General features: G+C 46.1%; 1 pseudogene; it reads left to right on the top strand.

Annotated features, from left to right (window-relative positions):
• The first annotated feature begins 2651 nt into the window (after positions 1–2651).
• LOC148000348 (disks large homolog 5-like) lies at positions 2652–8799 on the top strand (annotated as a pseudogene).
• The last annotated feature ends 7810 nt before the right edge of the window (positions 8800–16609 follow it).

Genomic DNA, 16609 nt, shown 5'->3' with positions numbered 1-16609 from the left:
CTATTGTAGCAAATCGCGCAGTAACCTTATTTCCCATAATGACCTCAGAGCAGTCTCCCTTCTCTGACAGCCCTCCGCACATCTGCTCACCTGGAATGAAACCTGCATCCCAGAGAAGACTGCACACTTCTGCGTTGCAACCCCAGACTCGCTTGCTAATACAGGCCAAGAGCTCTTTCTACGTCACTGTCACCAAGACAAAGGCATCTCAGATGTCCTTCTTCTTGATAGAAACCATGTTTGTTACTAGGAAACAAACTCTGAATGGTGATTAGAACAAGAGGACCAGACTTTGCCAAGCCTTCAATTGTTCTGGGCCTCAAATGATGTCCAGGTGGAAGAGGACCAACTACCTTTCCTCATCAGGTACTTTCTCAGAAAAAAAAAGGGGGTGGGAAGAGCATCAGACCACGGGTTCTCAGCTGTGGCTTCACGAGCAAGTTCAGCAGGGTCAGTGCAGCGCTGAAGCAATCTCAACATTATTGTGAACACGTGTTTTCTGGGCTGGGCTTGATAGCCTTGTCAATTTCTTATCACTCATTTTTATTTTATGTGCATTGGTGTTTTGACTGCATGTATGTCTGTGTGAGGGTGTCAGATCCCCTGGAACTGGAGTTTCAGACAATTGGTGCTGGGAATAAAACCTGAGTCCTCTGGGAGAGCAGTCGGTGCTCATAACTGCTGAGCCACCCCCCCCCCCCCCACTTTACCACTTTATTAAGGAACATGGATTCCAATATGGTGGAGCAAAACTATTTGAAGATCCCTCTCTGTTCAGATAGCCCAGGCTTCTGGGACTCAACGAGATGCCCTCGTTTTATTCTATTGCTTAGACACATACATAACCAAAGCAATTTAGGGAAAGAAAGAGTATATTTAATCTTATACTCCAGGTTACAGTTCCTTAGCTGAGAGAAGTCAGGGAAGGACTGCCTTCCTGCCCTGGGCCTGGAACACTCCAAGGTGAGCTGAAACAGTCTGTGCTGTGAGTTTTCTATTAGGAAGCTGGGAGTGAGGGCACCCAATGAGAACAAGCTGAGTGTTGGGGGGAAAAGGAAGTCTTTATTTTCACTGTGCTCTGCTGTACCTTTCTAAACTTGTTCCTTTTGAAGGTCTTGCTAATTATATTTTAAAGTCAATAGCAGATGGTACAGAAATCAAGTCACCTTGGAACTAACCTTATTGACAGGGCTGGTGAGATGGCTCATCTGGTAAAAGTGTGTGTGGCCAAGCCTGATGACCTGAGAGAAAGGAGAGACCCAACTCTAACAAGTTGTCCTCTGACTTTACTTCCAGAGCTATGGCATGTGTGGGTGTGCACACACAGACAAACGTAAACAAATACTTGAACAGTACGTGTAAAAAAGTGAGAAAGTTCTTGTGTGTTTTGCTCTGAAAATTGTTGTCCTTTCTGGAGACAGCAGGAGAAAGCAAATAGACACCAATCCTCAGGTTGCAAGATAACCAAATTTCTAGTTGACACATCTCTAAATACATAAAGGTTTTGGGTTTGTTTTGGTTTGGTTTTTGGTTTTCATTTTTTTCCCCTCTGACAAATTGTCCCTGCAGGGTCAGGGTCAGTGGCTCAGTGATAGAGCACAGACCAAGCATGCACAGGCCTTGGGTTCCACATCTCTACCACACACACACACACACACACACACACACACACACACACAGCCCCATGGATCTTCCCCAGTGTGGTTGTTGACATAAGGAAACTCATCTTTTCTCCTCCCCACCATCCTGTTCTAATTTTTCAGTATATTTTTATTTCCCATTTTATTGCCTAGGGATTTTTAGGGAGAGGAAGAGTCATTCCTGAGTTGTGTTTGGAATTTGAGTCTTCAATTCCCAACAAATTAAAAAGGGCCTAAGGGAGTGTAGAGAGGAGACCTCCAGCTTTGTAAGGAGGAAGTGCCAAAGGGCTTCCCTCCTGTCCTAAGAGAGGCTCCTGAAAAGGGAACCTTGCCTTTTTGTGAACTGGCAGGAAAACTAAGTTTCCTGACATCAGCAGTCCCTTCTCTGGACATTCTATTGTACCCTGGTGAGCTCCTGACACCCCCTGTGATGTCATCAGTGGTGTAGTGACACCAGCTGCTCTCCTTTAGTACCTATTGGGTCCACCCACAGACATGCTGGCCAGACTAAGCAGGTTACTTGGGAGAGAGAATGGAGAACACAGAGAGACCAGAGAGAAAGAGGCAGAGAGGGCTGGCCTTCGGCTTCAGTGTAAAACGGCAAGAAATAAATGTCCTTGTGAAAGTGAATCCTGGGCAGGGATGGGGAGCTTCTTGGAGGAGCTCTTCTTGGAGGCTTGAGCTGGGCCTTTCAGTTAATGGGGTACAGAAACTGGAGCCTCTGGGAAGCGACTAGACATTCATGCTGGAAAGTCGAGGATTACAGAACATTAGTTTGTCCACCTCAAAATCCATTAGCTGGCAAGGCCAAAGCTATTGTGTCAAAAAGGTCTAGCTTTTACTCTTACTGGGGGATGGCAGTGTCATGGCAGGATACAGGGAGGTGTCCCCAGCATAGGACAGAATGTCACTGCATTTAACACCCCTGTGTATTCCTTTAGGTACCGTGGCTGTCTGACACTAGTAACAGGGCAAGAAAAGTACTTCTTGCCACCACCTTATGGTCTTAGAACTACTTATGGTGTACAGAACTACTCTGATCACCTCTCCCTGGCAGTGGCCCCCTTAGCTTTCTGAATCAGCTGTTGTGGGTGTCAGGCAGCTGAATAACTGTCAGAGGCAGTGGACCAAGACAGAGACTGGATCCTTCGTGCCAGCCCTGGGTGCTCTGGGCTGTCAATGGGGAGATGTGGCAAGTCTCATGACCGTGTTCTGCTCCTACATGACTTTACCATCCACAGTCATGGGCCTGGAATGCATAGGCAGGAGATCTGATCATATCCACAGCACCTGAGTTCTTGAGGACCGTGCCATTTTTCTTCTTGTTTCTGAATCCTCCAAAGCTTACTTGCATCCTGCGCAGCTGTAAATAAGCTGAAAGAGGCCATCTCTGTGTTCACCTGAGGCATCTGTAGGGAGACAAAGGAAACACCTGAGTCTTTGATACTCCCCTCTCTACAGAGTGATGGGAGAGCGCTCAGATCCGTACAGGAGGCATCACAAGCCTGGGCCAAAATCTTTTGGGTGTCACTAGGTTCCAGACATGCTTTTTTCTTTCTGTTGGAAATCAGGGTGGTCTGCCCATCCTTTACACATGGTCACTGTGCAAACTCATTTGTGTTCATCTATCTACAGGGAACGTTGGGTAGTTCCTACCCCTGCCCCTATCTTCCTCACCAGGAAGCAGGTGAAGGAGAGGGTGGAGAGGCTGGCCACACAGCTTCAGCTGATGACCAGTGAGAGGAATGAGCCATGAGTTTTGGACAAATAGGTATTCATTGTCTCAAACTCCATGGTGACTGTCTTGGGTCCAGAGTTTCACACTTACCTTCTAAAGTCTTAGATTCTAGGAGGCTGCACCCCCCAGGGTGTCCCCTTGTCCGACATCATCTCTCTAGATGTTTCCCAGAGGCAGAACCCAAAACCTGGGCAGGACTGAGATGGGAACAGAGATTATTCTGCTTCTTCCAAGTGAACACCAGAGCCTGTGGTCTAAGTCACACAATTCAGGGAGTGAGGCAGTACTGTGTGAGTTCCCAGCATGCATTCGGAAAGGCCTTGACGGGTAGTGGCTTGTGCGAGATACAAGCTGCTGTGAGTTTGTGATGACTCTTTGTACTGCCCAGCAGGTGACTGTGCGCTAGAAGCTCCTGGTAGCAGCTGGAGGGGTCTGGTTCTACTTGTTCTAGCTCATTGTTGCTCTTCTCTGGTCCTGTGCCTTAGATCCTGAGGAAATATTGCTCTCTTCAGCATCCCATTGCTTGCCCTCTCTGTCTCTGTTTGTCTCTCTGTCTCTCTCCTCCCCCCTTTCTCCACATTGCTCTGTGTGTGTTCGTGTGTGTATGTCCCTCCAGACACTGGGAGTCAGGAGATCTGTGGTGGGTCCTGAAGACTTGCCAGTCTCACCATTTCTAGGTGATGCCAGTGCTAAGTTCACAGAGCCCCACCTCAAGCAGCACAGTACTTGGTCTAGTGTTCACTTGGTGTCACACGAGACTCTCTTAGGGAGTTTACAAGGCTGTCCTGATGTTGAGCCTCATCTCCAGAAGTGCAGATCATGTGCTCTGGCCATCTGTATAGTAATAGGCACCCGGGATAGGAATTCTTGCTCCAAAGGCAGGAGAAACATCATCACAGGTTTCTAGTGATCCTGGTATGTAGCATAAACTCTTGGGAAATTAGAGAGCTAGTCTGCCCTTCCAGGCTTCTGAGGGAGTTCATACAGCCTTGGCTTTGTCCATCTGGACATCCAGCCTCTGCTCCCTAGGACCAAGACAGCAAGTTTAACAAGCACCAGGATCTCCAGGTAGGAGCTGGGATACGGCATCCACTGGGCTGGGGTAGTCCAGGACATAGTCTGAGTCCATGTGATGCTTCAGGCCTATGCTCATGGCATTCTTTTTTTTTTTTTTTTTTTTTTGGCTTGTTGATCATGGTCTTATTTTTTGGGACAGATACTACACCAATTATTTCCCAATGATACCCTTTGGCCATTTTGTGTGTACTAGAATAAGAGTGCACTCAATGTTACTAAATTCTATTCTTTTTATTCCCAATGATACCCTTTGGCCATTTTGTGTGTACTAGAATAAGAATGCACTCAATGTTACTAAATTCTATTCTTTTCTATTCTACTTATTCATTCATTCATTATTAAATCATGGCAAAAGTTTTGGCACAGAAGAAATATAAATTACTGATTATAATGAACTTCGATTATTTTTCTATTTCACTTAATTAAGCATTATCATTCTTCATTTGCATGGTTTCTTGAATTGACTTCAGTTTTCTTTTTAAGAAATCTCCAAGTTTTTCTCATTCAGCAAGTGGATACAGGGTTGCTTTATAAACAAAACATAGATCATATTTGTTGATTGTGGTTTATAATTATCTTAATGGTCACACAAAGAAATAAACTAAATTTTTATAGTAAAGAATTCTATTTGTTACTGTGAAGGAAGCCAACAGCTACAAAACTATACTATTGATTTAGTATGAAAGGTTCCCAGCTTGGTACCCTTGATGCATGACCTGGCTGTGTATATAGATGAGTTAATTCCTTAGCAGTAAGCATATGGGCATCACCAGCTTTCTACACTGTGACATACACTCTAACATTTCTACTTAAACATATTCTCATTTGCCAAATCTTCCATGAAGAAGCCATACTATCTTGCTGCTCAAACTGAATACTCTGATGTCTATTTGAATCTTCTATTTTCTAACGTTTGTGAAATTTGCTCATGGCATTCTTTACTCCTGGGCCAGGCCCTATCACAGGCCAAATTCTTTCTATGACAAGCTGAAGACGGAACACGGGAAGTTCATGTTGGACCTGCAGACCTTGAGGAATGAGGACACTGAGGCCTCAGAGAAGTTCAAGAAGCTCAACAAGGAGACTGGCTCCTATCCGTAAGAGCCTGTCTTGGCCAGGAGCCCACCAGCCATGGAATGGTCATCTCTGCCTTTCTTTGTTTTTGGACTGGAGAGTTCCAAGCTCTGGTTCTAGCCTTTCTGCCTCTTAGCAACCAATGTCCCTTGTGGCTCTTGAACTTATGCCTCTTGGACTCAGTTTTGCTGAGTGTGAGTGAGACTAGGATTGTCCTGCCCCCTTCAGGAGCCTCTAGATAGAAAGGCAGTTCGTATCTTGAGAGAGTGTCAGTCAGCCCTGGGCCTCTGGGGCTCAGGCAGGGTTTTACAGAGCAGGTTAGCATGGGACCAGTAAATAGAATGTACTCCCACAGGGTCTCCCATTCACCCTCAGAGGGTCTTTGTCCTCTACTTGCTGGTATATCCCCATTACTGTAGATAGATAAGCAGAGGCGGGAGACTCCTCTTGTTCTTGGAGGTACATAGATTTCTTTTTGGAGAGATATTTTTAGAAGTAGTTTGATTCTTTCTGGAACTGGCTGTTCCCTGATTTTGGCCTTCTGAGTATAGCTATCATGGCTGTATTAGATGCTTGTCTAGGTTTCCATGGGTCCTGATGGGGCTAATGTACCTGGGAGTAGAAATGGTAAGGAGAGACTGACAGAAGCTTACTATGAGGTGAGTCTTTCCAGCAACCTCCACCGTTGGCTCCAGATAGAGCAGACCTGGCCGAAGAAGGTGGACAGGCTGAGGCAGGACAAGAAGAAAGTGCAGGGGGATTGGTCCCTGCTCTAGCAGCATTTGGGGGACTTGAAGCTGCTCTGTCAGGACCAACAGGAGGAAACCAGTGAGCTCCAGACCCCGCAACAGCTAGCAGGGTAGGCAGCTAGGTCAGGCTAAGGTCTAGTACCATTTGCCCGTTGACTGTCTGTCTGCTCATCCACACACCAGTGCTTTTACCCATCACCTTATTCACCCAGCTACCCACCTCATGCCATCCAATTGGGCATTTATTCTGTGTCCATGCCCGAGGATTTCTGGGAAGTTAGTTTCTCTAGAGAAACTAAATATTTGGCAAGCAAACCCAGCTGATCTTCTTGAAGCTGCAGTCGAGAGAGAGAGAGAGAGAGAGAGAGAGAGAGAGAGAGAGAGAGATGAGCAACATGTCACATACCTACATGTCTGTAGGTTGATGTCATTATGCAAGTGAAGGCAGACACAAGGTAAAACGGGGCCTGACATTGGAGAAGGAACAGAGGTTTTAGAAGGAGAGGGAGAAGCAGAAGAGAGGAGGGACAACATGGAGGCAGACGTAAAATGATCCTCGCCATGCATCTCTACATAGGTACAGGTTGTTAGGAATATTTCTTTCTTTCTTTTTTTTTTTTCAGAGCTGGGAACCGAACCCAGGGCCTTGCGCAAGCGCTCTACCACTGAGCTAAATCCCCAACCCCGTTATGAATATTTCTTAAGGGATGGATTTCTATAGGTCAATTTATCTTATCTAGGTGGGCAGTTCATATCCTTATCAATTGGTTATGAGTTTATTGTTTGAATGTATTGTGGATTGAGAATTTAACATATAAATCTGGTTGGGTTGCAGTTTGTTGAGTCTTGATTTTACCAGGTGGCTGGAACCAGAGAGTTCGCGGCTAGTAGAGAGCGGCCGGGAGAGATACTAACCAGAGATAAATTATGGTTAGTTCCTTATGGCCCCACAGGTGCCGGAACTAACTCTAGGGATCAGCGTGGCACGGTGCCATGTCGGAATGGCTCGAGGATCGCCTGGGTCTGAGAGTACTTGGGGGCATCATGGAGCTGCTGAGTTGGAAGTACACGGCAATGCCATGTGGCCCTGCGGTGCCGGCGCTAGGGCAGGAGAAAAGGTTCCGCCATTTTTTTTTTTTTTTTTTTTTTTTTTTTGAGCTGGGGACCGAACCCAGGGCCTTGCGCTTCCTAGGCAAGCGCTCTACCACTGAGCTAAATCCCCAACCCCCCCGCCATTTTTTAATATTTACTGCAACACATGTCCTCACGATAGGCAGGGTGCTATGCACAGAGCTTTGAGTGAGTGAGGTCTAGGTAACTGTGGGTATGGCAGGGTTCACATGAGCACCATGGCTGGGATTGCGAAGAGAGCCCAGCACAAATGTCAAATGAGTGCTTCTCATTGTCATCCATTTGGGTGGCATGTGGCCTTCTTCTCTTTTTTTCCTGCAACCCAAGGGATCTCAGCCCTTCGCCCAGTTCTTGGTTCGCACTGACAGAAGCCTGAGTATCAGCTTGTCGGCCCTGTTCTGTGAGTGTTGCTGAAGAGGTCTCCCTCTCTGGTGTTCACAGTTGGATGCTGACTAGATGGCCAGGGATGTGGGAAGGACTTTTGAAAGCTAGGGGTAGGGGTAGAAGCTTTGGGGCTTTAGGGGAAAGATTCTCTAACTAACCCAACATAGTCTGGCTGAGTAGAGCATGCTCCCTCCCCACAGAAGTCTTAGTCCTCAAGGAATAGGTAGTAGGGCTGTGAGACTCTTCTGAAGAGCTGGCGTGCTTAGCCGGAACTTGGCAGTTGCCAGGAGGTTGCTTTCTGCTTACCTTTCCCCCTTCTATTTGTCTTTGTGAATTTGTCTGTAGTCTACCAGTCTAGGCATGCAGGGCTGCAGTGCATCGTGTGTGTGCCTTGGCTGGAGGAGACCAACAAAATTTGTCAGCCTCTGCCTTGGAACAGGGTTTCTTACTTCCACAGAAGCTTGCCGTTTTGGCTGGCCTGGATGGCCAGCGAGCTCTTGGGATCGTCTGTATGTGCCCACACTTTTATGAGACTTCGTTTGTGCCTGTGTGCAACCCTCCACTGAAGGCACCATCTTCTAATGAACACAAGCAGGAAAGACTGGAGAAAAAGCTGCAGTAGCTGCTGGAGCAGAAGGAGCTGGCCCCAGGAAAGGAATGTGGCAGGAAGGCAGCAGAATCCATTGACTTTCCCGGATAAGACTGGGAGTTGCAGTTTGGAGCCAAAGCTGTCCCCTGTAACTAGGATCTCTGTCTTTTGTGGACCTCTGCTAATGTTCAAGACTCCTAGCCACCACCAGGGAAAGAACACTTCAGGTTATTGTGCTGGTCCAGTCAATAAGAACTTGTATCCAGGAAAAAACAAATATGTTTGATAACTCAGTGTGTCTGTAGAATTGTGTTCTCTTCCTCCCTTCTGAGCTCTCTAGTGTGCTCTGAACAGACTGTCCTTGAACTCACAGAGCTCCACTTGCTTTTGCCTCCCAAGCGATGGGATTTAAAGGCAAGTCTCACCAGGCCCAGCTGAAATTATAATTTTATTCAGGAATATCCCCTTGGACACTGTTAGATGTAACACTAGCTGTCTTCATTGTTCACTTCCCATGTCAAGTGTTCTCTGGATAAAATAGAAACCTATTGCCAAGATGAACCCAGGCAGATGTCTCTGCTGTAGGTCAGAACCTTCATCAGGTGTTATACAACAGACTCATCAAAAGAACCAGGGGGTTGGGGATTTAGCTCAGTGGTAGAGCGCTTGCCTAGCAAGCGCAAGGCCCTGGGTTCAGTCCCCAGCTCTGAAAAAGAGAAAAAAAAAAAAAAAAAAAGAACCAGGATGTAGATTCCCAGTACAGTCCTAAGGAAAGCACAGCTGGCTCTGTTTAATGTCAGAGCCTCTGTTCTCAGCCACGCAGCTCAGAAGATGCTGCTCCAGCACGACAGGTGCTTGCCTCTTGCCTGGGTGCAAGGTGCCTTCCAAGCAGGAGAACTGAGCTCGCCTTGTTCAGGTGCCTAGATTGCAAGGTTATATTATGTGTATCTATTAAACAAGGTGGTCAATGAGCAATCAATCATGAACGATGTGTTTACCTCTCCTGTGCTGTTGACAGTGCTGCTTATACACTATTGTTTTTTCCAAATCAAGTCCCTGGACTGTAGGAGAAAGACCTGTTCTATCTAAGAGAACAGGGAGCATACGGTACTCAGATAAACTCCTGACACTTGTGAAAGGCTGGAACAATTTCAAGGTCCAGCTACTCTGTAGCCCTTATTTCATGTGGGTACCAACAATGACTTCTCTGAAATGATTGGTGTTGACTGTCCTGCACAATATAGATTCTTGAGGTCGCAGATTGACTGCTACATGTAAGGACCCCGTCAGGCTGGTGCCCTAACTGCCTTCCTCTAGGGCAGAAAAAGTCCAGCGAGGGCTGAAAGAGGCCACGGCCCAGTGTGAAAACCTCCTGTAGACCGAGCTACTGTGGTGAGAGCACTGAGAGTCACAGGCAAGAGAGCCATCATTGCCTCCCAGCCCAGCAGCCACAGCACTCATGGGGTGGGTTCTCTTCCTCGACTCTGGTTTTTTATGTGTGAATAGGCCCCAACATTGTCTAGCCTGTGAGCCAGCAAGGCCACGTCTGGGTCTAACTGGCTTTCCTTCTCTGGCAGTGTCCTCTGACAGAACTGAGGGGGAGAAGGAAGCCACAGACAAAGGGAATCCCTGACATTCTCCACACTTGGATCAAGGCCTCCTTAGAACAAGACATGTCCTTAGAGCTATAAACTCATCAGGGAGGCAAGAGCAACCTTGCTACAAATGGTCCAAGTGCCTGTTGGCTCACTGTTTTGCAAGAAAGAAAGAGGAAGGAAAAAAAAAAGCAAACCAATCCTAAACAAAACCCCACCCAGAAATACTCATTACACAGACTTTGACATCTGCCAGCAAGTGGTCCCAGAGAGGGGCACAATGACGTGAAGGGAGAATGCGTTTCTGCTCCAAGTTACTTTGTCAGCTCATTGCTGAGGTCTTTTGTAAGCTGTCAGGGCCCTCAGCCCTTCGTATGTGGAGGGAACCCTGTCAAGGGAGCCTATGTTGCAGTCACACCAGGTAAACCACCCAGAAACCAATCACCCTCTTATCCCGGTGCGGTGCTGAAGCTGCTCCATGCCCTGCACATGTGAGTCTGAAGTTAATGCTCCACAGAGAGGATCACGTCACTCATATGTTCCTCTACAAGGAAATTGACTGAGGGTTCTCCAGCTCACAGCCTGGACTGAAATCCTGAGAAGGGATTTGCAGAGGATGTCAGAGGGACCTTTGATGTCTTTGGACAGTCTTGAAAAGGTACAGGCTCAAAGATCATATGGAGGCGAACAATTACAGAATCAACCTTAGCAAAGGCTTGACCTACAAAGCCCCAAATTGGCATCTCTACACTTGTGCTGAAAAGGTTGTTACAACTAACACTGTCTGCTTTCCTACTGTGTGTCCACAACCAGCCACAGGGTGTGGATCAGTGCCACAAAATCTGTATTGGGAGACTGCTGCTGAGCTAAACTTTTTGTTTGTTGATTGGTTGGTTGGTGTTTGTTTGTTTTAAGTTTTGGTTTTCTTTGTATTGCTTTGAGGTTTTGCTATATTTTAGATCTTTCTTTTGTTCTTTGTTATTTTGTATACACTGTACCTACTGCATATACAGTATATACATTGTATATACACTGTATCTACTGCATATATAGTATATACTGTGTATACAATGTACCTATTGCATATATAATATATACATTGTATATACTGCATATACTGCCTATACACTGTATATACTGAATGCTCTTTTAAAGCTCCTATTGAGTCAAATGACTGTTTCTCTGAAACAAGCTTTTTAAATTAGGTGTGCTGCTACACAGTTGTAGCCCCAGAACTCACAGAGGTGGATATCTCCAAGTTCTCGGCAGTTGGATAATCTCTTCGTGATTCATGTCATATATTCAGCTACTCCTAAAACATGGTACTCTGTATGTGCATATTCCTGAGGTGATCATGCATATCAAATTATCAATAAATACACTGGTATTTTCTGATGCCTCTCAGGAAATGAGAACATTTATTAAGGCAGCATAAAGAATTCAGGAGATCCCAGAGCTATCTGCCTCTGGTTTCCTTGAAATACAGAATCTGTCGAAACCACAATGCAGAGATTAGAACCTCCTAAGACTTGGGGACATGGTGTTTTTAAGGAGCTGTTGGCATCAACTATGCATTTCATACATTTTTTTTAGATTAATTTATATTTATATGTATAGATGTTTTGGCTGCTGTCAATGAATCACATGCATGAAGTTCCCATAGAGACCAGAAGAGGGCAATGGTTTCCACCTAGAACTGGAGTTACAGAGGACTGTCATATTCTCTGGATCCTTTGGAAAAACAGTACGTCTTCTGAATGAATGAGCCATCTCTCTAGCCCTGCTCTTGACTTCTGTCCTTCCTTGCATACTGTATTAGTTGGACTGGATGACCCCAAAACAAAGAAAGGTGTTTGTGGAGCCCCATAAGGACTGGTACATGAGGTAGGCATGGGAGATTGCCTTGGGCTGCCAGGCATCAGTGGGGCTCTCCTGGGTTCAGGGTCATGCCTCAGCATCTCTTATTGTCAGGGTTGGAGAAGTTCTGTCTCTGTTCACCTAGGATGACAATACAGTCTGCCCATCATCTGAAATGCAGGATTGAGAAGACTCTCCCAGGAGTGGAGGTGTGGGAAGGAATTCATGTCGGTGCACCAGCTAAACTGTGTTAAGAGGAAACAGCAGGCCAGCCTGAGTGGCTGGAGCCTGCAGCAGAGGCCACATGGCTCTTGGGGGAGCATGTCTGTTCAAGGCTAAGAAGGGAGATGGCTGACTAGGCTGCTCTTTCAACACAGCAGTTTTCAGAGTGGGTTAGGAAGTGTTTCTTCCACATGGTTGATTTACTCTTGTGAGGCTCCCCTGGAATGGGAGCTGACTTCTGAGACTGACAGTGAACCCCAGTGTTAACTCATGAAAGAAGTAATCATGTGAGTGCCCAACCTCCTGCTGTGAAACCAAGGCTTTTAAGAGCTCTGCAGCCCAAAATGAGGGGGATGGATGTTCAGCTTCTCTGACGTCAGTCACCTGCTCTTTCTGAGCTGACTCTTATACTATGGCATACCTTCAGATACACTGCAAACTAGCTGTGACTTCGTAGTAAATTACTGATCACCACCATGTGGCAGGGGACTCCTTGTCCATCTTTCTGTTATCTAGAAGGATCTAGGGCAAGCCATGCCTTACTTCCATGTAGGTCCTCCTCACCGCTCTCGGCTGTTTTGATAAATGCTAAAAGATTGGTAGATTAACATCTCCTGTTCTCCTTGCATCCATGCAGGTATAGAACAGTTTAATTTCAGCCTGTCTTGGGCTAAACTGTCGTGAGTGTGCTGTGTGGACTGGGGCCCTTCGTCTTCTCTTTCAGAGAAACATCCCCAGACTTGAAAGCATTCTGCAAACCAGTCTCAAGGACCAGTATGGTGGCTGAACCGACAGCTCAATCTCTTTTGAAGTCAGCTTTGTAGTAGTTGCAATGGCTGAGCCGAGTTCTTGTAACTCAGGTTTGTAACTCAGAGATAGAGTACTTGCCAAGCGGTCGTAGCGTCCTAAGGTTTAATCTTAGCACATCTGGACGGAAGGGGACAGAAAATTCACCCTGTTACATCCTAGAGAGAAGCATACAGAAAAGCAGGAGGTTTCACAGAAACATTTTAAATCCTCCAGCCTCCATCTCTTGCCTTCAGTGGAATGCAGCAAGCGTTCACTCTTGAGTTGAACACTCCCAACGAAGGACAGATGCATACACAGACCATAGATATAGATCCATAGCTTACTAAATTCCGGGCTTTCTGTGGTAACTGGAAAGATGGATAAGCAGTTAATGGTAATGTTGGGAAGCCTATAGACCCGAATTTTTCTCCCCCTGGGACACACATGATTGAAGGAGGGGGAAAAAAATCTGCCACAAATTGTCCCCTGAGCTTCGTGAGGTGTTTATATGTGTGGTAGGTCTTGTCCCAGAGAAACCAAGACAATCTGGTTTCCAATTCCTCACTTACGCTAGAATCTCTCCAACTGATACACCCGTGTAAATGGATTAACTACTGTGTGTTCCACTTGACTGATTCGACACATTTGTTATCTTACTTTTGATACAGAGAAGCTTTAGAAACAAAGAAGACCTCCACCACATGTTCACCTGAAAAACAGGTTAAGGGAATGTGGGCATCTAGAACTTGTAACTGCGCTGAGACCACTGTTGGGCCCAAATGGCTCTAAAATGTCTTCTATAGATGCCTGTCTGTTTTTTACTGTCCACCTTGGACCATCTTGAAGAACCCATGCCTTGTGATTAAAGTCTGCCAGTCCCTATGGCCTGCTGATGTCTCACTGGAGCTCAGTGCTTCTAGAATGAGGATTAGATGGCCAGAACGATGCACAGTTAGTCTAGGTCACCTGCAACGCCTGTCTTCTGCTGTGGTCCACATTTTCTGAACTGTGAGTGGTCTATTCCACCATCCAGGGGTTAAGGGATGCCCAGCATTAGTGCTCCTGAGTTAGATACCTGGGTAGGGGGAGAAAAATCAATTCCTGCAAGTTGTCCACTGCCCCCAAAATATGCTATGGCAGCAGCACGCCCATACGTGTGTGTGTCTAAGTACATAAATAAATTCAATAGCAACATGAAATCATATTTTAATACCATGCAACTCTAAACTTTATATTGTCAAGTGACACAGATCTTTGTGGCCAGACGACAGAGGAAATGCAAGGTTCCTTCCAGATCAGGACAGAAGTTGGATGAAAGAAGGAGAGGCTTGCCAGCATGCTGCTAGCCAGGTAGGGGATGTAGGGGTTTGGATATTCTCAAGGTACATGCTCACAGTGGGGAGTGGGAAGCTCGGGTCTGCATTACACACCCCGAAGTCACTCTCTGATGTCTTCTGAATGGACAGAGAGTGGAAAGGAGGGAGCATTGGCACTGTTGTGACGACAGAGGGGAAAGTGTCTCTTCCCAGCTGGCTGTGGCACATTCCATTACCACATGACACTGCTTTCATATGGAGATTCTTCCCTGACCTGCACAGCAGGAGTTGCCACATCAGCTATGTTTGCTATCGAAGCACTTGGTGGAATTTCTCCATTGGAGCTGGGAGTTCTGCTTTTGGCCTGATCTCTGTTTCCACTTCCTTAGGAGAGACCTGTGCCGAGAAGTGAAAACCTACGCCATTGGCCGCCGGCATGAGGTATCTATGTCATCGGTCATGTCTAGGATTTGGGCTTATGGTTTTTTGCCCTTAGAAGCCTGCTGCTTTACAATAAAGTTGAGCCTTGATTAGAACTTTGTCTCGTCTTCAGCCTTCTCTCCATTCTATTGGATTACTCTTAGCTGTTAACAAGCCTACCTTCATCTACTCTTGATGTGTTTACTTAGGTGACGGTTATGGAAGGTCCCTAAAGTATTAGCAGTCAGGAACAGCACTGAAAGGGAATATCCAATAAAGATGAGATACCAGGCAGAGTCATGTATCTCATTCATGCCATTCATCCCAGTTGGATCAGGATCTGAGGAAAGCTTAGGCTACCCTACCTGACACCTTATCTAAACCATTAATGGAAATAAAAATAAAGGAGCCCCTGTCTTCACGGTGGTGGGAGGGTTGAGAGAGCAATCTGTGAAAGACATGGCCTGACATGGTCCTGTGTGCTCCAGGGACCTGGCTCCAGAAGAAGCAGCATCTGGGGAGCTGACAGCATCTTTTGTTTGATAGACCAGCTTGAATTTCCTGTAGTTAAGGAAACTGTTCCCTCACCACCCCACACAGCCATGGCCATAGAGACAATTGCTGAGCCTTGGAACATGGAAGGCTTGGTCTAAGTCAGGGGACACCGTCTTAACTTAAATGGGAGTAGTCTTAGGCATCTTTGACAATTCCTAGGGACTTCATGGGGTCCTGGCTCACTGAATTCTTACTGGTAACTTGAACAGTAGGCAGAAGCAGGTTTATCATCCTAGTGGCCCTGGCCAGAGGGTCAAAGACAAAGCCCAGGAATCTGAATGTCAAAAAGACCCTCTAATGCAGTGGTTCTCAGCTTTCCTAATGCTGTGATCCCTTAATGCAATTCCTCATGTTGTGGTGAATCCCAGGCGAAAATAATACCCATTACTACCTTATAAATATAAATTTGCTTCTGTTATGAACTTTAAAGCAAATGTCTGATATGAAAATGGTTTTGGGTGGCTCCTGTGAAAGAGTCTTTGACCCACAAAGGGGTCTGGAACCCCTCCCTCCCAGTTGAGAACACTGCTCTAATGTCACAATGTATCTACGTATCTGTTCTGTGCTGAAGAATGGTGTGTCTCACTGTCTGGGAATACCACGTTTCCGATACAAAAAAGGGATCCAGAATAGATCAGTGGGAAACTCTCATATCTCTGGAATGCAAATGAATGTTTCTACCCTGGAGAACCCAAAAATCTGTTTGCATATTCCTGTACAAACATGCTTGTAAGGGTCAACGACAAGTAAAGGAGCTGGACTTGGGACTTAAAGATTTTGTGGCTCAAACTATCATAAGCTTGAGTGAGAGTGTGTATGAGTGGGGCTGGGGATTTAGCTCAGTGGTAGAGCGCTTACCTAGGAAGCGCAAGGCCCTGGGTTCGGTCCCCAGCTCCGGAAAAAAAAAAAAAAAAAAAAAAAAAAAAAAAAAAAAAAGGTAGCTGAGAGTGTGTATGAGTGTGTGAGAGAGAGATAGAAAATGTGTGTGTGTGTGTGTATGTGAGAGAGAGAGAGAAAGAGAGAGCATGTGAGTGTGTGTGTGTGTGTGTGTGTGTGTGTGTGTGTGTGTGTGTTTCAATTCAGTTTGATTTTCCCCCCTGTTCTGACAGAACCAGGGCCTTGAACATGCTAGACAATGTCTCTAGCATGGGCTAGAATGTTAACCTCCTCTCCTTAGCCATAGTGGTTGACTCCCCATGACTTATTTTGCCTATTTCTTCAGTGGACAGGCTAATGGTGCATGCATCTGAATGTGACTCTGTGGACTTAGAGCCAATGTTTGAGGGGACAACTTGGGTTCTGTTGTAGGTCAAGTTCTTGGCTTTTTTCCTTTTCTTTAAAATGGAGGCTGGTCCCAAGATGGAGTAGGTTTGGCCTCTCCCTTGTCCTCACAAATGCCAATAATTTGTTAACTGGGCAGTGCCTGGTATCTAGAGTGCAGGTTGGCTGTGCTGATCAGTGTTTAGATTTTTA

Source organism: Rattus norvegicus, chromosome 16 (genome assembly GCF_021556685.1).
Source record: "Rattus norvegicus strain SHRSP/BbbUtx chromosome 16, alternate assembly SHRSP_T2T, whole genome shotgun sequence".
Lineage (NCBI taxonomy): Eukaryota > Metazoa > Chordata > Mammalia > Rodentia > Muridae > Rattus > Rattus norvegicus.
Note: the sequence above shows the minus strand (reverse complement) of the source record. Positions and strands in the feature narration are given on the sequence as shown.